We start from the raw sequence: 23,689 nt of genomic DNA, 5'->3' as shown, positions 1-23,689 counted from the left end.
GGGATTGGATTGTGAAACTTCCAGTTTTGTTCTTCTTTTTCAAGACTCTTTGGCAATCCAGGGTCTTTTGTGGTTCTACACAAATTTTAGGATTATTTGTCTAGTTCTGTGAAAAATGGCATTGGTGTTTTGACAGGGATGCATTAAATGTGTAGATTGCTTTGGGTAGTATGGACATTTTAACAATATTTGTTCTCCCAATCCATGAATATGGAATATCTTTCCGTTTGTTTGTGTCATCTTCAATTGCTTTCATCAATGTTGTTTAGTTTTCAGAATACTGGTCTTTCACCTCCTTGGTTAATTTTATTCTTTTTGGTGTAATTGTAAATGGCATTGTTTCCTTAATTTCTCTTTCTGCTACTTCATTATTAGTGTATAAAAATGCAATGGATTTCTATAGGTTAACTTTGTATCCTATGACCTTACTGAATTCATTTATCAATTCTAGAAGTTTTTCGGTGGAGTCTTGGGTTTTCTACATATAGTATCATGCCATCTTGTAAACAGTGAAAGTTCTGCTTCTTCCTTACCAATATGGATGCTTTTTATTTCTTTTTCTTGTCTGATTGCTGTGGCTAGGACTTTCAGTACTATGTTGAATAAAAGTGGTGAGAGTAGACATCCTTGCCTTGTTCCTGATCTTAGAGGAAAAGCTCTCAGTTTTTTACCATTGAGTGATTTTAGCTGTGTGCTTTTCATACGTGGCCTTTATAATATTGAGGCATGTTCCCTTTAATCCTACTTTGTTGAGAGTTTTTATCAAAAATGGATGTTATACTTCATCAAATGCTTCTTCTGCATCTACTGAAATGATCATATGGTTATCCCTTCTCTTGCTGATATGATGTATCACAGTGAGTGATTTACAAATACTGAACCACTCTTGCATCTCAGGAATAAATCCCACTTACTTGTGGTGAATGAATTTTTAAATACATTGTTGGATTTGGTTTGCTAATATTTTTTTTAGGTAATCTCTAGACCCAACGTGAGACTTGAACTCACAACCCTGAGATCAAGAGTCATATACTCTTCTAACTGAGCCAGCCAAGCACCCCTGCTAATACTTTGTAAAGGACTTTTGCATCTATGTTCATCAGAGATACTGGCTTGTAATTCTTTTTTTGTACTGTCTTTATCTGGCTTTGGGGTCAGAGTAATGCTAGCCTCATAGAATGAATTTGGAAGTTTTCCTTCCTCTTACATGTTTTGGAATAGTTTGAGAAGAGTATGTATCAACTTTTCTTTAAATGTTTAGTAGAATTCACCTGTGAAGACATTGGATCCCAGAATTTTGTTTGTTGGGAGTTGATTCCTGATTCTATTTCATTGCTGGTAATCAGTCTGTTCAAATTTTCTATTTCTTTCTGATTCAATTTTGGAAAGTTATATGTTTCTAGGAATTTATCCACTTTTTCTAGGTTGCCCAGTTTGTTGGCACATAATTTTTCATAATATTCTCATAATCCTTTGCATTTCTGTGGTGTCAGTTGTTATTGCTCCTCTTTCATCTTTGATTTTGCTTATTTGAGTCCTCTCTCTCTCTCTGCTTTTATTTTTGATGAGTCTGGGTAAAGATTTTTCAATTTTGTTATTTTTTCAGAGTCAGTTCCTGGTTTCATTAACCTATTTTACTGGTTTTTTTTGTTTTTTGTTTTTTGTTTTTTTTAGTTTCTATTTCATTTATTTCTGTTTTAATCTTTATTATTTCCTTCCTTCTACTGGTTTTGGGTGTGTTTGTTCTTTCTCCAGTTCTTTTGGGGATAAGGCTAGGTTGCTTATTTCGGATTTTTCTTGCTTCTTGCAGCAGGCTTGTATTGCTATAAATTTCCTTCTTAGAACAGTTTTTGCTGCATCCCAAAGATTTTGAACCCTTGTATTTTCATTTTCATTTCTCTCCATGTATTATTTTATTTCCTCTTTGATATCTTGGTTGACACATTCATTGTTTGGTAGCATGTTATTTAATTCTATGCACTTGTGTTGTTTCTAGATTTTTTTCTTATGACTCATTTCTAGTTTCACAGCATTGTGGTCAGAAAAGATGCATGGTAAGGTGCCTGGGTGGCTCAGTTGGTTAAGTGTCCAACTTCAGTTCAGGTCATGATCTCGTGTTTCATGGGTTCAAGCCCCATGTTGGGCTCTGTGCTGATAGCTCAGAGCCTGAAGTCTGCTTCAGGTTTTCTATCTGACCCTCTCTCTTTGCCCCTCCCTCACTCGCACTCTGTTTCTCTGTCTCTCTCTCAAAAATAAGCATTAAAAATAAATAAATAAATAAATAAATAAATAAATAAATATGAAACTATATAAAGGTGTATTCATTATTTCAATTGTCTTGTCTTTCTTAATATTTAATTTCTTAAATATGTTTATGCACACATAGGGGAAAAGACAAAGGAAACTCAATAATAAGACATAATGCAATGAAAAATGGACAAAAGATTTGAAGAGACACTTTACAACAAGCACATAAAAAGATACTCAACACTATCAGTCATCAGGAAAATGAAAATTAAAGCGACAAATAACACACCTACACTAATGGTTAAAATTAAAAAGAATAAGTATCAAATGTTGGCAAGGATGCAGAGCAACTGGAACTCCCATAGTGGTGGGACTATAAAAATGTACAAACAATTTGGCAGTTTCTTTTAAAGTTAAGCATTTATTTATCATAAGACCCAGCAATCTAACTCCTAGATATTTATCCTGAATAAAAACATGTCTATACAAAGACTTCCTATGAAGGTCAATAGCAACTCTATCTATAACAGCCCGAAACTGAAAGTAAACTGGACACAGCCCAAATATCCATCAATCAGTAAATGGATAAATTGTAGTGTAGCCATACAGTGGAATACTGCCCAACAATAAAAAGGATCAACTACTGTAAAGGTTATCTACCAGTCAAGGGAGGGGATTTTGTCCCCTAGTGTATAGGTGGCAATGTATGGAGACATTTTTGATTGTTACAATCAAAGGAAGGGAGGAGAATGCTATGGGCATCTAATGGATAGAGGTCAGGGATGCTACTAAATATCCTGCAATACACAGGACAGTCTGCAAAACAAATTATCCAGCCCAAAATGTCCATAGTGCCAAGGCTGAAAAACTCTGAATTACTGAAATATGCAACAGGGATGAATCTCAAAAACATGGTGATCAAAAGAATCCAAACATTTCTATGACATTTTACAACAGGCAAAATGAACCCACAACAATAGAAATCTGATGGGTACTTCCTAGGACTGGGATGGGGACTGATTAAACAGGGGCACAAGGTAACTTTGGAGTGAAAATGTTCTACATCTTCTTGATTGTTAGGATATAGGCATCCGACAGAATACAAACTATACATTTAAAATGAGTGTATTTTATTGTATGTAGAGTATACTTGTAAGATTGGTAAAAAATAAATAAATAAATTGTTTAAGGTGGGTAAAAGGTACATACGGTTCATGATAGCATTCTACTTTTGTATCTGTCTCAATTTCCATAATAAAATGTTTTTTTAAATAAGCTATAAACACTAAATGATTCAGGAAGAAGCCTTAATTAAATCTCTTAACAACAATAAAAAATATTCAAGGGGCACCTGGGTGGCTTAGTTGGTAGAGTGTCCAACTCTTGATTTCAGCCCAGGTCATGATCCCAGGGTTGTGGGATCAAGCCCCCATCGTGGGATCAAGCCCCATGTTGGGCTCCGTGTTGGGTGTGGAGTCTGCTTAGGATTCTCTCTTCCTCTCCCACTGCCCCTCCCTAGCTCGAGTGCTTGCTCTCTTTCTCAAAAATAAAATAAAATAAAATAAAAACAAAAACAACTCAGATAAAAAACTTACTGTGAGAGTGACCTTTATGTCTCTCTTCGTGAAGGGGAGAGAGGCTGATGTGAAAGACAGAAGGAAGAAAGAGATACAGTTTGATACAGGAAAGATGAAGAAAATTTCACAAGCTACTTTTTCCCCTTGGTCCATCTGGACCCAACCTGCCACTAAACCATGCCTTCTGTGGGAGATATACTTCTAAGATGGCCATCAATTATTCCAGCATCTAGTATTCACATCCTTGTGTAATCTCCTCCCCATGAGTGGGCTAGCCTAGTGACTTCTAACCAACAGATGCTGGTGACAGGATGTCACTTCCATGATTATGTTAAAAAGATGTGACTTCTATTTTTCTGGAAGACTCTATTTATTGCCCTCTCAGTGTGCTATATTGGAGCAGCCTCCAGTTAACAGCCAGTGAGAAACCAAGGTCCTTACGGAAGGATAATACCTAAAGATCATAAAGGCCATCCATATATGAAAGATCCACTGCTAGTATCATCCTCAATGGGGAAAAACTGAGAGCTTTCCCCCTAAGGTCAGGAACACAATAAGGATGCCCACTCTTACCACTGTTATTCAACATAGTGTTGGAAGTCCTAAACTTAGCAATCAGACAACACAAAGAAATAAAAGGGATCTGGGGCACCTGGGGGGCTCAGTCAATTGGGCGTCTGACTTCGGCTCAGGTCATATCTCAGGGTTCATGGGTTTGAGCCCTGCATCAGGCTCTGTGCTAACAGCTCAGAGCCTGGAGCCTGCTTCATATTCTGTGTCTCCCTCTCTCTCTGTCCCTTCCCCACTCCTGCTCTGTCTCTCAAAAATAAATAAACATTAAAAAAAATTTTTTTTAAAGAAATAAAAGGGATCCAAATTAGCAAGGAGGAAGTCAAACTTTCACTCTTCGCAGACGACATGATAATCTATGTGGAAAACCCAAAAGACTCCACCAAAAAACTGCTAGGACTGATACTTGAATTCAGCAAAGTTGCAGGATATCAAAGCAATGTACAGAAATTGGTTGCATTTCTATACACCAATAATGAAGCAACAGAAGGAGAAATCAAGGAATTGATCCCATTTACAATTGCACTAAAAGCTATAAAATACCTAGGAATAAACCTAACCAAAGAGGTGAAAAATCTATACACTGAAAACTACAGAAAGTTTATGAAAGAAATTGAAGAAGATGCAAGAAAATGGAAAAAGATTCCATGCTCCTGGATAGGAAGAATATTGTTAAAATGTCAATACTACCCAAAGTAATCTACATATTCAATGCAATCCCTATCAAAATAACACCAGCATTCTTCACAGAGCTAGAACAAACAATCCTAAAATTTGTATGGAACCATAGAAGACCCCGAACAGCCAAAGCAATCCCAAAAAAGAAACCCAAAGCTGGAGGCATCACAATTCCAGACTTCAAGCTGTATTGCAAAGCTGTAATCATCAAGACAGTATGGTAGTGGCACAGAAACAGACACATAGATCAATGGAACAGAACAGAGAACCCAGAAATGGACCCACAAATGTACTGCCAACTAATCTTTGACAAATCAGCAAAGAATATCCAATGGAAAAAAGACAGTCTCTTCAGCAAATGGTGTTGAGAAAACTGGACAGTGATAGGCAGAAGAATGAACCTGGACCACTTTCTTATACCATACACAAAAATAAACTCAAAATGGATGAAAGACCTAAACATAAGACAGGAAGCCATCAAAATCCTAGAGGAGAAAACAGGCAACAACCTCTTTGACCTTGGCCACAGCAACTTTACTTGACATGTCTTCAGAGGCGAGGGAAACAAAAGCAAAAATGAACTACTAGGATCTCATCAAGATAAAAAGCTTCTGCACAGAGAAGAAAATAATCAGCAAAACTAAAAGGCAACCAACAGAATGGGAGAAGATATTTGCAAATGACATATCAGATAAAGGGTTAGTATCCAAAATCTATAAAGAACATATCAAACTCACACCCAAAAAACAAATAATCCAGTGAAGAAATGGGCAAAAGACATGAATAGAAACTTTTCCAAACAAGACATCCAGATGGCTAACAGACACATGAAAAAATGCTCAACATCACTCATCATCAGGGAAATACAAATCAAAACCACCATGAGATACCACCCCACATATGTCAGAATGGCTAACATTAACAACTCAGGCAACAACAGATGCTGGCAAGGATGTGGAGAAAGAGGTACCCTCTTGCACTGCTGGTGGGAATGCAAACTGGTGTAGCCACTCTGGAAAACAGTATGGAGGTTCCCCCCAAAATTAAAAATAGAACTATTCTATGACCCAGCAATTGCACTACTAGGTATTTATCCAAAGGATAAAGAAGTGCTGATCTGAAGAGGCACATGCACCCTAATGTTTACAGCAGCACTATCAACAATAGCCAAAGTATGGAAAGAGCCCAAATGTTCATCAACTGATGAATGGATAAAGAAGATGTGGTATATATACACAATGGAATGTTACTTGGGGATTAAAAAGAATGAAATCTTGCCAGTTGCAACAATGTGGATGGAACAATGTGTATTATGCCAAGCAAAGTAAGTCAGAGAAAGATAAATATCATATGACTTCACTCATATGTGAAATTTAGGATACAAAACTGATGAACATAAGGGATGGGGAGCAAAAATAATATAAAAACAGAGACAAACCATAAGAGACTCTTAAACACAGAGAACAAACTAAGGTTTGCTGGCGGGCTGTTAAGTGGGGGGAAGGGCTAAAAGGGTGAGGGGTATTAAGGAGGAAGGACACTTGTTGGGATGAGCACTGGGTGTTATATGTAAGTCATGAATCACTAAATTCTATTCCTGAAAATAAACAAATAGATAGTCTGAGAACACAGGGAAAAAAAAGAAAAGAAAAGAAAAAAGAAATCAAGGTCCTTAATTCAACATCCCTTGAAGAAGTGAATTCCACCAACAACCAAGTGAACTTAGAAGCAGTTCCTTCTTCAGTCAAGCACTGAGATGAGACTCCAGCCCTGGCTGACACCTTGACTGCTGCCTCTGAGAGACCCTGACACAGAGGACTCACCTAAGCTGTACCCAGATTCCTGACCCATGGAAATTGTGCCACAATAAATATCTGTTGTTTTAAGCTGCTAAATTTGTGGTAATTTATTATGCAACAATAGATAACTAATGGACTCTCCCTGGAAATCCTACTGAATATTCACCTCCTTTAAAACTTTTTGGCAGTTTCTGGGGCACCTGGGTGGCTCAGTTGGTTGGATGACCGACTTTAGCTCAGATCATGATCTCACAGTCTGTGAGTTCAAGCCCCACATCGGGCTCTTGCTGACAGCTCGGAGCCTGTAGCCCGCTTCGGATTCTGTGTGTCCCTCTCTCTCTGCCCCTCCCCCACTCACACTCTGTCTCTCTCTCTCAAAAATAAAAATAAAAACATACAAAAATAAATAAAAATTTTTTAAAAAGTTAAAAAAAAACTTTTTGGCAGTTTCTTTTAAAAGTTAGTATGCCATATATGCCATACAACCCAGCAATCCCATTGCAAGGGATTTACCCAACAATAAATAAAAATATGTCTACACAAAGACTTGCAAAAATGCTTGTAGCAGGGCGCCTGGGTGGTTCAGTGAGTTGAACCTCCAACTCTTGATTTTGGCTCAGGTCATAATTCCAGGGTCATGGGATCGAGCCCCACATCAGGCTCCTTGCTGAATGTGGACCTGCTTAAGATTCTCCCCCTCTCTCTCTCTCTCTCTCTCTCTTCCTCTGCCCCTCTCCCCCTCTCCCCTGGTCACACTCTATCTCTATAAAAAAATTAAATTAAAATTAAAAAACATTTATAGCAACTTTATTCACAGTCATCAAAACTGGAACTAACCCAAATATCCATCACAAGTGAACAGATAAACATGTTATATCCATATAAGACAATAATCGGCATCAAAAAGGAACAAACTACTGATACATGCAACAACACAGATAAATAATGAAACTATGCTAAGGGAGGGGCGCCTGGATGGCTCCTCCATGAAGCGTCCCACTTCAGTTCAGGTCATGATCTCACAGTTTGTGAGTTCGAGCCCCATGTCGTCATCGTTGTCGTCAGGCTCTGTGCTGACAGCTCAGACCCTGGAGCCTGCTTCAGATTCTGTATCTGCCTCTCTCTGCCCCTCCCCCGCTCATGGTCGCGCGTGTGTGTGCACGTGCTCTCTCATAAACATTTTAAAAAAATTAAAAATGCATGTAGGTAAAAAGTAAATAAAACGGATGCAGGTGATTGTATGCAAATTTACCTCATTAAGGTAACTAAAAAAAAAAATCACCTTCTTTGTCAAGCCTTCTTTAATTACATCTAATGCAGCTGATTCCATTATTCTACCCTAGCTCTCAAACAGTATTCTACAGATAAATTACCCAAACTGCAGAAAATACAGTTTTTTTTTAATTTTACAGTAGCTAAAACTTACAGGACACTATTATATACCAGGCATTGTTCTAAGTACTTTGCATTATCAATTCAATTAGTTCCCCCAACAATTCCATGAAATAGATTCAATTACCCCCGTTTTACAAATGAGGAAACTTAGGCACAGAGAAGTAACTTGCTTAAGGTCATACAGCTAGTAAGTGACAGAGCCATTATTCAAGTCTAGGCAGGCTGGGCTCTTCACAACCACCTCCCTCTCTATCTCAGACCATTGGTGTATTAGGTAAAAGGATACTCTCAGCTCACTAGAGACTGACAGGTTCATTCACTCATTCAACAAATATTTAGGCATGCAATATATGCCAGACATTGTTCTAAATGCTAAGGATACGATAATGAAGAAAAATACAGACATGCTACCTGCTTTTATGGGGCTTATATTCTAGCAAGAACCTAGATTTAAAGCACTAGATTCCTAAATCAAAATATTTATACTCTTATTTATGTATTTATCCAAACATTTATGCAAAAAAAAAGTCACAAGTTACAATAGTGGCCAGGTCTGCTTTAACTGGCTAGATCTGTGGTTCCCAAACTTGTCAAATTTTAGGATCACCTGGGGATCTTTTAAAAATACCAAAACCTAAGCCAGGTGCCCAAGCCAATTAAATCACAATGGAGTGGGGAGCAGGGAAGGAAGGGAGACACAGGCATCAATAGTTTGCCAAGTTCCATAGGTGATTTCAATGTGAAGACAAGTTTGGGAAATCACTAAGCTATGGTTTTCATCTGTCTAAATGATACAGTTCATTCATGGTTAGAGAGACACAGATGAATAAGAAAAGAATAAACCAAAACTCTATACACTTGCCTTCCTCTGAATCAAAGATTTGCAAGGTACCTTTTTTTCTTTTCAATGTTATGAATTCTGAAAACATGAGAAAGAGAACCAAATAAATATTTTCCTTCTTGGATTTACTCATGCCTCCATTCCCCTCCAGAATCATAGACAACTGAGACATTCACCTTTTTACCTTTTCTTAGTACCTTCCATGAAATCAATAAAGAATTCTGCCATATTCCATATTTTCAACATAACTGAAAAAGATAAGACTCACTTGCTTTTCTATTAAGAAAGTGTTTTTCTAATGAGCAGATCTCATTTAATTCTGTTGCTTTGGGTCCAATTCACATGTCAAACACAGCTTATCAAACTAAAATTCCCCACTGACATGGAGATCAAATGCCTTCTTTTTAAAAAAGTAAACTCTATTTCTAAATCAATCCTTTTCTTATGTTGAAACCAAGTTTTTGTTTTTTTTTTAATAAATCAAGATTGCATTTGTATTCTATATATAAACAACAGACCTGTTTAAGAACTCTCTGACCACTCTCAGAAAAGATAATAGATGTTCAGTAGGACCCCTCTCCATTCCATCCAGGACCTAGACAGAAAAGGGCAGAGAGGAAGAAGAGAAACATCAGAAGAAAAGACTAAATTGTATAAGCCCAATAAGCCTATTCAAAGTAAAATTTTTGTGACTGGCCAAATTCCTTCTTTCTATCACTGTTTCTGGTAATTTCACTCTAGAAAGTGTTGTTAAAAGACATGAGATTATCTGGGAATGCAAGCTGGTGCAGCCACTCTGGAAAACAGTACGGAGGTTCCTCCAAAAACTAAAAATAGAACTACCCTATGACCCAGCAATTGCACTGCTAGGTATTTATCCACAGCATACAGGTGTGCTGTTTCGAAGGGACACAGGCACCCCCATGTTTATAGCAGCACTATCAACAATAGCCAAAGTATGGAAAGAGCCCAAATGTCCATTGATGGATGAATGGATAAAGAAAATGTGGTATATATATATATATATATATACACACACACACACACACACACACACACACACACACCACACACACACACACAACGGAGTATTACTTGGCAATCAAAAATGAAATATTGCCATTTGTAATTACGTGGATGGAACTGGAGGGTATTACGCTAAGTGAAATTAGAGAAAGACAAAAATCATATGACTTCACTCATATGAGGACTTTAAAAGACAAAACAGATAAACATAAGGGAAGGGAAACAAAAATACAAAAACAGGGAGGGGGACAAAACAGAAGAGACTCATAAATATGGAGAACAAACAGGGTTACTGGAGGGGTTGTGGGAGGGGGGATGGGCTAAATGGGTAAGGAGCATTAAGGAATCTACTCCTGAAATCATTGTTTCATTATATGCTAACTAATTTGGATGTAAATTTAAAAAAATAAAAAATTAAATTAAAAAAACACACATGAGATTACCTATAGTCTCAAATCCAGTGTAATTTTTTTAAAGGAAAGCTTTCGTAATAATTAAGAAAGCTTTTTCAAAATACATCAATAGTGGTTATGCAAGCGTGTTCATTTTACAATTCATTATCCTTATGATTTGTGCACTTTGCATTGTGTGTGCTATACTTGAGTTAACAAATATTAAGAACAGATACATCTGTACTGGGCAGAACCCTTGAAGGATTCTAATGAAGTAAGTAGCAGAAACAGTCCCACAAAGGTTACATGATTTGCCCAAGATCTTCCATGTAGTTAGCTACACACTTAGTCTTTCTTGTCACTTTCCTACTCTTTGTTGTAAAACTGTAAATGTTCTGATAATAATATACTTTTTAATTTAACATTATTCTCTTACTTACACTATGAAAAATTTTTATTACAAATAACAACGCAGGGGTGCCTGGGTGGCTCAGCTGGTCAAGCGTCCAAGCATCCGACTTCAGCTCAGGTCTTTGTAGTCTGTGAGTTTGGCCCCACAGTCAGGCTTGCTGCTGTCAGTGCAGAGCCCGCTTTGGATCCTCTGTCCCCCTTTCTCTTTGTCCCTCCCCCGCTTCACACTCTCTCTCTCAAAAATAAATATTTTAAAAAAGTGACAATGCAAAACCAAACAAGGAAACAAAAAAATGGAAAATACAGACGTCCTGGTTCACAACTTGTGCACCATCACAGGTGCTGCACTATCCACATAAGGAAATTAAATAAAGCCTAATGCCCATGCAATGATTTCCTAACTGCAGAATCCATTTTTAATAATATTTTCAATACAAATGTCAAATGATTCCTAGTAAAATTAACTAGGTATAGCTTGAGAAAAGACATTAGCATTATTTTATGATAGTGAAACCCAGGGTGACAGAATGGAAAGAGGGCTGGGCTAAGCATGGCAGGGTAAGTGTGCCTCAAATTCTAGTAGTAACCTTCCCTTGTATGACTGGCAGGATATAATCTCTCTGGACCTAAGATTTCTAAACTATAAAATGAGAAGATGGATCACTAAGCTAAAGCTGAACAGAATCTTGAGCTCCTTCCAGGTTTAAGAAAACTCAAGGACTATTTACCAAGAAATTTAATTATTATTCTATATGCTTTCACTTTAACCAATGAATATCTCTATTTGAATGTTTTAAATAGCTTTGTAATGGGGGTGGGACGGGTGGGCAAAATGGGTGAAGGGGAGTGGGAGGTATAGGTTTCCAGTTATGGAATGAATAAGTCATGGAGATGAAAGATACACCATAAGGAATATAGTCAATGGTATTGTAATAGAGTTTTATGGTGACAGATGGCTACTACACTTGTGGTAAACATGGCACAGCATATAGAGTTGTCAAATCACTGTGCTGTACACCTGAAACTAATATCACATTGTGTGTCAACTATACTTCAATTAAAAAAATAAACAGCTCTGTAAAATAAGAATCCTAGACTTCTTCTGGATTCTGCCTCATAAACACAAGCATATCTTCAGCTTGTGCCAAATATAAATCTCCCAGATTTGTTGTCTAGGTGCAAGACCCTTCCTTCTCAAAGATGGCTAGTAATAACACCCTCAATACTTTACCAAGAGACTCTTTTGCATGAGTTTTTTTAACTTAATATTTTGAAATCATTTCAAACTTACAGACCATGAGTTATTTCCTTTTTTTTTTCCTTTTTATTTTTAAGTAATCTCTATACCCAACGCAGGGCTCAACCTCACAACCTCGAGATCATGAGTTGCACACTCTACCAACTGAGCCAGCCACGTTCCCCCATGAGTTATTTTTTAAATAGAAAATATGTGTAGAGAAGTCCCTCATAATTTCTAATCTATAATTTGAATACTTTCAATGGATGCATTTATTCAACTATCCTTTAGCAACCGCTTACTATGTACCAGGTAAGGTAGGTATTTTCTTGCTCCCAAAGTTACTATAGAAGAAACAAAAATTCTGTATAATGAGAAATTTAAAGAACATTTTTATGAATGCCTAAATCTGGATATTATACTTATAAGTACTTAAAATTAAGTTGGCCTGTTAACCACACAGACCTAAATGTTTCAGGATAATTTATTAGGCATTTAAAAAGTATCTGAATAAACAGTTAAATGTGAACTGTCAAAAAACATTTGCCTTGGCATAACTAAAGATCCAATCCCATCCTCCCCATACCTCGTGAATCTGTTATAAAACTTTTACATGCTTCCTGTTTCTAAGTCCAGGGCTCCCATGGGAAAATTTATGCAAACCTCCAGTCAAATCATAGAAATTTATGAGACTGACACGCTATCTACTGCATAAATGAGGCACCTCAAATCATAAAAACTTAGTACCCTGAAAGGATCCACAAAATGCCTGTCAAAGAGACTGGCATTTCAATACTGTAGCAACAACTGGTTTGCTCCTAGTAGGCATAATAGACAACTTAAGAGATTAGGGAATATTAACATTAATTTTTAAACTTCAATTCTGACAGTGTAATATAAGAAGCAAAAGATGAATCTGTGAAATATGAAATTTGAGATTCCTAGAACTCATTCTAACACAAATATAGTTAAGTTAATTGAGCACAATATAAACCAACAAAATAAGTCAGAGGCTCAAAGAGATTCTCCCCATATTGTTAGATGCCATGATAGGTGGATAATGTAAAATTTAGAGAAAAACTACTTTCTATATCATGTTCTAACAATGAATACCACTGTGTCCTTTTAGGCCTAATAAAGCTGTAGTCAAAAAATAACACAGGTTTAGAGTACTAGTCTTTTAATCCATGCTCTAAAATACAAATGACATTGAAAAGTTGATCAAAGGGGCGCCTGGGTGGTTTAGTCGGTTGGGCGTCCGACTTCAGCTCAGGTCATAATCTCACGTTCCGTGAGTTCGAGCCCCGCGTCGGGCTCTGTGCTGACGGCTGAGAGCCTGGAGCCTGTTTCAGATTCTGTGTCTCCCTCTCTCTGACCCTCCCCCGTTCATGCTCTGTCTCTCTCTGTCTCAAAAATAAATAAAAACATTAAAAATATTTTTTAAAAAAAGTTGATCAAATCCTACAATACAGGAACTACTAAAAAATTCTCTAAAAATTACTTGATGAGAATCTTAGCGTATGAACTAGAGAGCCCTTGGCAATCATCTAGTCCAATATCCTGATGGAAAAATTGAGGCCTGAGTGAATAATTTGAAGCTTCTTAGTCAGAAGTAGGAAAGTCTTTCATTTCATATGTGACACTTCCTTACAAAAAAAAAAGTTCACTGTAAAAGCACTAGAAAAGTATGTTGTAATAATAATAACGAATGTAGTCTTGCCATAAGACGGAAGACGACTTTAAAGAACCATGGCTTTTTTTCCCCTCTATTAAGTTTCCAATAGAATTAAATCAGAAGATCTGGGTTCTAAGTTACAGAAGTCCTTAAGCAATCAATCTAAGAGTCTACCAGTGTTGGGGCACTGGGGTGGCTCAGTCAGTTAAGCATCCGACTTCGGCTCAGGTCATGATCTCTCAGTTTCTGTGTTCGAGCCCCACGTCGGGCTCTGTGCTGACAGCCTGGAGCTTGCTTTGGATTCTGTGTCTCACCCTCTCTCTGCCCCTCCCATGTTCATGCTGTCTCTCTCTGTCTCTCAATAATAAATAAAAGTAAAAATTTTTTTTTTTTTTAAAGAGTCTACCAGTGTTTCTTCTCCTCTATGGTCTTACATTCATAATGAGAGTGTTGCGTGTTGTCAAACTTTTTTCTTTCTTTTCTTCTTTCTTTCTTTTTTGTTTTATGCTCTGCAAATTGTCACTTTATTTTTTTTAATGTTTGTTTATTTTTGAGAGAGAGAGAGAGTCAGAGTGCAAGTGGGGGAGAGGTAGAGGCAGGAGGGAGAGATAGAATCTGAAGCAAGCTCCTGGCTCTGAGCTATCAGCACAGAGCCTGATGCAGGGCTCAAACCCACTAATTTTGAGATCATGTCCTGAGCCAAAGTCAGATGCTTAACCAACTGAGCCACCCAGGCACCCCTCAAATTGTTACTTTTATTTATTTATTTTTTATTATTATGTTCATTTATTTTGAGAGAAAGAGACACACACACGCACACACATGCACGCACACACACACACACAGTGCGTGCGGGGAAGGGGCAGAGAGAGAGGGAGACAGAGTATCCAGAGCAGGCTCCAGGATCTGAGCTGTCAGCACAGAGCCCAACACGGGGCTCGAACCCACGAGTGTGAGATCATGACCTGAGTCGAAGCCGGACGCTCAACCAACCAAGCCCCCCAGGTGCCCCAAATTGTCACGTTTAAAATCAAACACTGAAATCCTAAGATCGGCTTTTAAATTCTGTAGTTACCATTTCATCATTACTGATGACCCAGATATAATCATTTAGCAAACCTATAGACAGAACTGTAGGTGAATACACTATTACTAATATTTTCAATCACAGGTATAGCATTCAAAGTAGCCACATTGGGCTCTGCACTGACAGCATGGAGCCTACTTGGGATTCTCTCCCTCACCTTCTCTCTTCCTCCCCCACTTGTGCTCTCTCTCTAAATAAATAAATAAACTTAAAAAAAATTTTTTTAATTAAAAAACATATAGAAATAAAATAAAAATTCATTAGTGGGGTAGTGATGAGCAAGACATGAATCCAGGAGTAATTAGAGAAAAAGTCTGACAGACATGAACAGGTAAAAATTAAAATAGTCTATGTGTCAAAAGAAACCACAAAGTCAAAAGCCAACTGATAGACTGGGATAATTGTACCATGTGACAAAAAAGGGTTAATATTCTAAATACACAAAAGTGCCAGCAAGTTGATTAAAAAGTAAAAAATTAACAACCCAAGAGAAAAATAAGTAAAGAATTGGTAAAGGGAATCTGTAGAATATGGAATACAAATGTCCAATTAATGTATACAATGTATTAATGGTCAGGGAAATGAAAATAAAAATAAGAAAACTCTTTTCACCCAGCTGACTGGCAAAGACTAAAAAGATACCTAATATCCAGTGCCAGTGAGAATAAGAAATGCAACAACCTTTATGGAAAATAACCTGGCAGTTCATAATACTGAAATAAGCTTATCTTTTAGCCCATGTTTGGGATTTATCCTACAGAAGTAAAAGCTCCATTTCTTAAAGATGTATGCACAAGGATGTTCACAGTTTGTGATGGGGAAAATAAAATCAGAAACAACCTGATGACACTTCAGAAACCTGCATAAATGAAATATTATGCAGCTAGAAAAAAGTGAATTTGACATCTGTTTAATGACATAGAATTAAATGTATATCCTAAAAAGTAAAAAAATAAACAGAATTTGTAGAATAATGTGTATGGCATCATGATAATCTTACTAAGAGAGAAAATGCCATGTTGGGCATTTAAAAAGTTGTGGTTTGAAAGGAAAATCCTATTTGAGTATAATTCATAACAGGAAAGAATTAAGAAAAATATCTGTAATAGGAAAAGGAATAACAATTTAAAATTGATAAAAATGGGTGTATAAAAAAGACCACCAAATGAAACACTCACAGAATAAGAAATAAATTCTGGGTGCTTTTTGGGTGGGTATGGAAAAACAAATGTAAATCCAACTTTTATAAATTTGAGATTTACCTCCATTTCAAAAAGAAAAATAAAAGAAATTTTTGATTCAAGAGTTTATGTTTTTTAGATTTGTCTGCTTGGAATGTTTTTTTTTTTAAAAGGAAACATGACTCATCACAAAATCTTGTCAAACAAATGCCCCCTATTATATATTTGAAATCTGTATCTTTTTTTTTTGGTTATATTGGATTTCAGCTATATTTTGAAACTTGAAATTTATCTATCATAACAATGCATTATTTGTTATACTGAATACAATTTTTAAATACACAGTACAAACTTAAAAGGATAATACCAAATCTACATGGAACAAATGGTCAAATGATAAAGAAAACTAACTCAAAGAAGTTAAAAAAAATACCCATCATTGATAAAAGTAAAAAATATATTTGCTAGTCACAGAAGAAAAAGGGCAATTTCATAATCGAGAGATATGGAAGTCACAACCTTAAACCTCTGATCAAAGTTATCAACAATGGGACAACTAGACATTTGTGTAGCTTGTAATATGATGCCTTGTGAGGAATATTTAGGTATTTTTGCCAAAATGTTCAGCTCAGATCTGGTCTTCAAACCTTCCAGTTTAGGGAAATATAAGGAACAAATGTCACAAAGAAAACAATCAGATAAATCCAGAATGTGGAGCATTAAACAAAACTGCTCTGGTGTCAACAAATCAATGCCATGAACAAAACAAAACAAAAAAAACAAAAGGTGAGGAAGCAGACAAGGAATGGCAACTATTCCAGATTTGTAAAATACTACATCTACATAAATAGATGCAAATGTAGTGCGTGGTCCTTTGAACAAGTCAGCTATAAAAAGTCGTTTTGGAGACAAGGAGGGAAACAAATACAGACTCAATGTTAGATAACATTAAGGAATTATTGATAATTTGTTAGGTGTGATAAAGGTACTGTATGCGAAGAATGTATTTGTAAGAGATGCATGCTAAAATGTTTAAAGGCATAGTTTGATGATGTCTTTATTTTTAAAAGTTTAACATAAGTATACCATTGAGCATATGGCTACATGTTGAACATAGCTGGCAGGTATAAGGGTGTTTATTCTACTAATTCAGGGGTTTTATCTGTATGTTTGAAATTTTTCATAAGAAAACATTTAAAGTATCTTAAAACCCAACAAACTGTGAGGTACCACTATTATACTAGAAGAAAAAATTTATAAAATCCAACAACAACTAATGGCTAGTATCAATATAAACTGGTAGTTATTCTAAAGAATAAGCTGACAAAATGGCTAAAAAGTGATGATCCTTAGACCAAACTGAATCATTTTAGAGAATATATTCTAAAATAAAATTGGGGGAAAAAGTTTTATAGTAAGATGTTATAGAAATATAAATGAGAATTACAAACCAAAAATAAAAACAAACTGGAACTCACCCAAATAAACAGAGAGTATTTAAATTTTGGTTATTATGTATCCATTAAAAATAACTATATAGACATGTGAAAAGTACCTCAATATATTACCAAATAAAAAGACTATTAAAAACTATAAGAATTATGGGGCGCCTGGGTGGCTCAGTAGGTTGAGCGTCCGACTTCAACTTGGGTCACGATCTCACAGTCTGTGGGTTCAAGCTCCGTGTCAGGCTCTGTGCTGACAGTTCAGAGCCTGGAGCCTGCTTTGGATTCTGTGTCTCTCTCTCTCTCTGCCCCTCCCCACTCATTCTCTCTCCCTCTCTCCCCCTCTCTCTCTCTCAAAAATAAATAAACATTAAAAAAAATTTTTTTTAAACTGTAAGAATTAAATTTACAAAGACTGCATATATGCTAATAAGCACAAAGTTATGTGCTTGTAATAAACACAATTTTTTTTTAAACTTTTCTAATGTTTATTTATTTTTGAGAGAGACAGAGACAGAATGTGAGTGGGTTAGGGGCAGAGAGAGAGGGAGACACAGAATCCGAAGCAGGCTCCAGGCCCCGAGCTGTCAGCACAGAGCCCTGATGCGGGGCTTGAACTCACTAGCTGTGAGATCATGACCTGAGCTGAAGTCGGACACTCAACCGACTGAGCCACCCAGGCACCCCTAAACACAATTTTTAAAACTTCATGGGGACATGGGCTCTTATGAGATTATATGAACAATGCAAATACACAATCAGGAAGAACTACCTAGAGACAAATAAGGAAAAGCACCTGAGCTCTACTGTTGACCACAGCTTGAATGCATTCACAATATGAATAAAGTCCTACTGTGGGCAAAAGTCACCAAAACTATCATTAAGAGGACACAGAAAAAAAGTGTATCATTGTCTTGGACAGTACATAATTTTACTCAATTCTTTCCATTAGTCAGATGTTTAAAAAAGACGGAAAACCAAAGAGAGTTTTGAGAAAAATCAAAAGATAAAAAAAAAAAAAAGGACAGAAAAGAGGTGATTTTGAAGAAAAGTTTGAAAGAAAATAGTGACATGATTATTAATACTGAAATTCATGGTCAGGCTTCTGAACAGAGATCCTAAAAAGCTGATGTATCTCAGTGTCCACAGATGGCTGAGCAAGAGGCTAATAAAACCCTCAAAGTTTGTTGTGGTGTTTCTGTTATTGCTGTTTTTTACAAAAGAGGAATTTCCTGACTGTCCTGAGCAAATGAGGAAGGCTGGGTGTGTTAAATCATCAACCATCTGTTTTTCTTCAGGGTGTCTACTTATCCATGATCACTTGATCACAAAATCTCCCTAAAGCTTGAATTACCTATCCAAAGCTTGAATCAGTTACCCACCATTTCAAAATTCTGCAGTTCCATCCTGTTCCCACACACTACCCACTCAACATCTGAATGTCCTTCCTAGATCTGGCAGCTAGGGCTCAACCAACTACTCTGGCTTCATCTCCCCATAGCTCAACACACCAGCAAAACAGACTTCTCACTATTTCATTTTCTAAATATTCCTTATGCTTTCCTATGTCCATCATGCACTTGGTTCTTCTCTCCTTAACTCACTGCAATCTTACCCTTCTATTTATTTAATAAATTTTAATTTAATACCTCTGTATCATCTCTGTATCATGCCACCTGTTACGGGTTGAACTGTGTCCCACAAAAAGATAGATTAAAGTTCTAACCCCCAGTATCCCAGAATGTAGATTTGGAAATAGGGTCACTGCAGATGTAACTAGTATACATGAGGTCATATTGGAGTAGGGTGTAGGCCCTTAATCCAATTATGACTGGTGTCTTTATAAGAGAGAAATTTGGACACAGAGAGATACACAGGGAGAACACCATGTGGCAACAAAGGCAGAGACTGAAGTGATGTAGCTGCAAATCAAGAAATACTAAGAATTGATGCAAGCCAGAAAAAGGCAAGGAAAGATTCTACTGTAAGCCTCAGAGAGAACATGTCCCTGCTGACACCTTGAATTCAGGTTCTAGAATAAAGAATTTTAAGAGAATAAATTGTTGTTGTTTTAAGTCACCCAGTTTGTGGTAGTCTGTTACAGCAGCCCTAGAAAATTAATATACCACCTTTTCCATGAAGTCTTCCCTGATTCTCCCAAGTGGTAGTGGTGCTCTCTCCTGAATTTCCACAGCACTTATAGTCTCGTTTAAAACATTTATGCTCCCCCCACCTTTTTATTTATGTTCATATCACATTCTCAGATTAATTAGTTTCCTGGAAGGCAGAAACTAATTACTCATTAACTGGATATACTTCTCAACACTGGTAGGCAGTCAACATATACTATCATAATCACATTTTCTTCCACACTTAATTGTTCTGATCATGATGCTTCTGAATGAGTCATCTCCACATGCACTGAACAGTTGAACACAATCTAAAAGAACTCAGTTGAAGGCTCATTTTCTTTTATGAAGCATTACCAGATTTGAATTTATACTAGTTATATCATTATAATTCATACTGATATGTGCTTACGTGTATATGCATATACTGCTGTTAGTTAATACCTACAATGGGAAAGAATACTTATTTAACCAATCCATTATTTAGGTCTATTGATCTGTCTCTTATTATGTCTAGTCAGATGTTGGTTTACCTAAAACTCTTCTCCCCTGTACCAGCATTTGGTGGTTAACCACAACATCTTTGATTTCTCCAAGTGTTTGAACTTTTTAAGTCTGTATTTTATAGAAGGGACACAGCCTTACTTTCATATAATATTTAAATTTACGGCAAGGGACTTTACCTAATGAACAATTTCCCTCTATAAAATCCAAAATAAGAATCTGATTCACAAATTTGCAACTATTTCTTCCTGTGAGAAACTGCTGCTGTCTGGCCTTTAGAAAATATACATAAATGGTACTATGGAACTAATATTCAACAGGTTCAATATTGGTAAAGGTAAGAGTTAGCGGGAACTTTTGTTGCTTCTTTGTATGTGTTGGGGGAGGCGGTGGTTGTAGCTAGTCAATGGTAAATACGAACCTAAATATTTAAAGTATGAATGCCCTCTGAATTTGGTGATCATTAATATTATTAGCTGACAAAGATCTTTCCCCCCAGCTTTACTGAGATATAATCAACATACAGCATTGTGTTAGTTTAAAATGTACAATGAGGGGCGCCTGGCTGGCTCAGTCGGTCAAGCAGCCTACTTCAGCTCAGGTCATGATCTCACAGCTTGTGAGTTTGAGTCCCAAGTCGGGCTCTGTTCTGACAGCTCACAGCCTGAAGCCTGCTTCAGATTCTGTCTCCGTCTCTCTGCCCCTCCCCTGCTCATCCTCTCTCCCTCCCCGCCCCTCTCAAAATATAAACATTAAAAAATAAATAAATAAAATGTACAATGAGATGGATACACATATATACTGCAAAATGATTACCACAATAAGGTTAGTTAATACATCCATCACCTCACACGCTTTTTTTTTTTTTTTTTTTTGGTGTGCGGCAAAAACATTTAAGATCTAATCTACTCTTTCTGCAACTTTCAAGTATATAATACATTATTGTTAACTATAGTCACCATGATGTACTCTAGGTCCTCAGAATTTACTCATCTTACAGCTGGAAGTCTCTATGCTTTGACCAACATATTCCCATTTCCCCTACCCCATCCCCTGGCAACCACCATTCTCTCTGTTTCTATAAGTTTAGCTTTTTAACTGATATAGTTAACATTAACTGAGCATTAATATTCTATCTGACACAGAATATAATCATTCACAAGTTAAAGAAGATGTGGTTCCAGGCTTTTGCTTCATAGGGTTTATACATAAAATATAGCTTATCACCAAATTCTAGAGCTGCATTACTCTGTCCAAAAAAGTCATAGTCCCTTTATATACACACCTACCTATACTTCTGGTCATTTATAAATTAACTCAGCAAATGCTTATTGAGTTCCTAGACAGCCACCTCAAGTCCTTTTTAGAATAAGGTGAGGTAGGGAAAGATTACATTTTTAAAAATAAATCTGTGAGACAACACAATAGGTAGGCAGCGGAGCTGAAGGAAGGGGAGGACAGACACAGGGCCAGATATGAAGAAGCACTGAATCTAGTGAGGAGGTGGAGAGCAAACTGGCTGTCAGTATTTCTCCTTTCTCCCCATGCTGTTCCTATACTTCACTACCAGGCTTACTTTCATACTGTGCAGGTTTCATTATGTCACCATATAGCTAAAAACTTTTGATGACTCCCTATTACTTAATCAAGTCCAAACTTCCCAGCCAGAAACTGAAAAGGATTCAAAGCCTTCCCTGATTAAGCTGTATATATACTATACAGGGACTAACACAGGACTGGGAATTAGACTCAAATTCTTTCTCCATCAATTGTTAGTTCTTTTCCTCAGTTTATTTTTAAAAAGCCATAAAAAATAATGCCTATCTCACAGAGTTGTTGTGAGGATTAAAAGAAATACTACTTATTGAATGCTTGGCAAGTTATCTGGCAAACAGTATGCAAGCAAAAAATGTGACCTACTACTGCTATTATTATTGCTATTGTTGTTCAATCTCCACTTCCAGACTGAACTCCAACAACAGCCCTGTAACGATCCTGTTCTCCAGCCAAACTGGACTCTTTACTAACTCCTAAACACACATCTCCACACTCATGCTTTCATTCAGCCTGGAAAATCGGTCTCGTCTCCAAGTATTAGGATCCTAACCATTCTTGGGGCACCTGGGTGGCTCAGTTGGTTGAGTGCCAGACTTCGGCTCAGGTCACAATCTCATGGTTCAGTTTATGGGTTTCAGCCCCATGTCAGGCTTTGCACTCACAGCAAGGAGCCTGCTTCGGATTCTCTGTCTTGGTCTTTCCCTGCCCCTCCTCTGCTTGTGCACGCGCATACTCTCTCTCTCAAAAATAAACACACATTGAAAATAAAAAATAAAAAAAAAAACAAAAAGATCCTTACATTCTTGGCAGCTCCACTCAAACGCTACCTCTTTCAGGTACCATTCTTTGATATCCCAGCTTCGTAACACATTACCTATACTCCACAGGACATTTAAACTCTGACTAGAATTATCTTTGTATCTTGCAGAGTTCTAGCCTAATATACAGGGTAGGGCTCAATAAATGTTTGGCAAGTGAATGAATTCCTGTTTTTCCTCTCTTTCATCCAACCACTCTCTTGGAAAACAGCTCCACATCACAATTAAAAAGATCTCTTCTGCAATGTTTCATAAAGCTGGCCAGCTAGTTTTTTTGCTACCACAAATGTGGTAATTTCTATACCCAGTGCACAATAGATACCTAAGGATTCAGCAATTTGAAATTAATTTCACCTCATCTTTTAATTTCACTTATCATTTTATTCATTTTGATCAAAAATGACTCATCCTTATAAACAGACTTTGGTTTTTACCTGCCCACAAACTCATCTGTCAATTTCTGGCCATCCCAACCCTCATCCCAACATATCATTTATTGGTTTAAGAGAGAGAATATTTAAAACCTCAGTGAAGTAAGAACCAGAATGCCTACAGGGCAATAAAAGTAAATGAGCAAAGCAAGAAAGCAGTGAGGACCACAGAGCACAAGGAAACACACATCACACCTAAAAGCTTTAGCTTTCACTGTGTTGCTATGAGAGAATAGGAGTTTGTGTTAACAGATCTTCCAAAATTTCAAGAAAAGTCACAAAGTCAGAAATCTGTGTAAATTTTAGCCAAACAAAACATGTCTGTCTGCAGGTCAAATCCAACCACAGGCTGCTGGTTTGCATCCTCTGTTACAGAAGTTCTCTGCAAAAGAAGTGATGGGCTAAGAGGAGTTCCTTCCCAGCAGATAGTCTGAGGCAGCAGCTAAAACTAAGCAGCAACTGGAAGCATTTCCTGTTGAGATTCAGCCTACCTCTCAACCATTCTGTCTTGACCTGAAAACCAAGTTAAGACAGACAACTCAGTTGAGTACATTAAACCCCTACTCTGTACCAGGTGCTAGACATCAGAAATGAACAAGAATGCTAAGTAACAGCTAACATTATTGAGCATTTTCTAGGTGCCATACTGTTCCACACGTTACATGAACTAACTCACTTAATCTTCACAA

General features: G+C 37.0%; 1 protein-coding gene across 9 annotated transcripts in view; it reads right to left on the bottom strand.

The window, feature by feature from the left end:
• The window catches only part of NCOA6 (nuclear receptor coactivator 6), a 107,714-nt gene that overhangs the window by 78,699 nt on the left and 5,326 nt on the right, over window positions 1–23,689 (bottom strand). For 8 of the 9 annotated variants that reach the window (XM_042980548.1, XM_042980550.1, XM_042980552.1 and 5 more), the window contains exon 2: window positions 9,626–9,702. The exons of the other annotated variant lie outside the window; for it this stretch is intronic. The gene's annotated coding sequence lies outside the window, so the exon portion shown is untranslated. The remainder of the gene's footprint in view (window positions 1–9,625; window positions 9,703–23,689) is intronic. 9 annotated transcript variants of the gene reach the window in all.

This window comes from Panthera tigris, chromosome A3 (genome assembly GCF_018350195.1).
Source record: "Panthera tigris isolate Pti1 chromosome A3, P.tigris_Pti1_mat1.1, whole genome shotgun sequence".
In the NCBI taxonomy this organism is placed as follows: Eukaryota; Metazoa; Chordata; class Mammalia; order Carnivora; family Felidae; genus Panthera; species Panthera tigris.
Note: the sequence above shows the minus strand (reverse complement) of the source record. Positions and strands in the feature narration are given on the sequence as shown.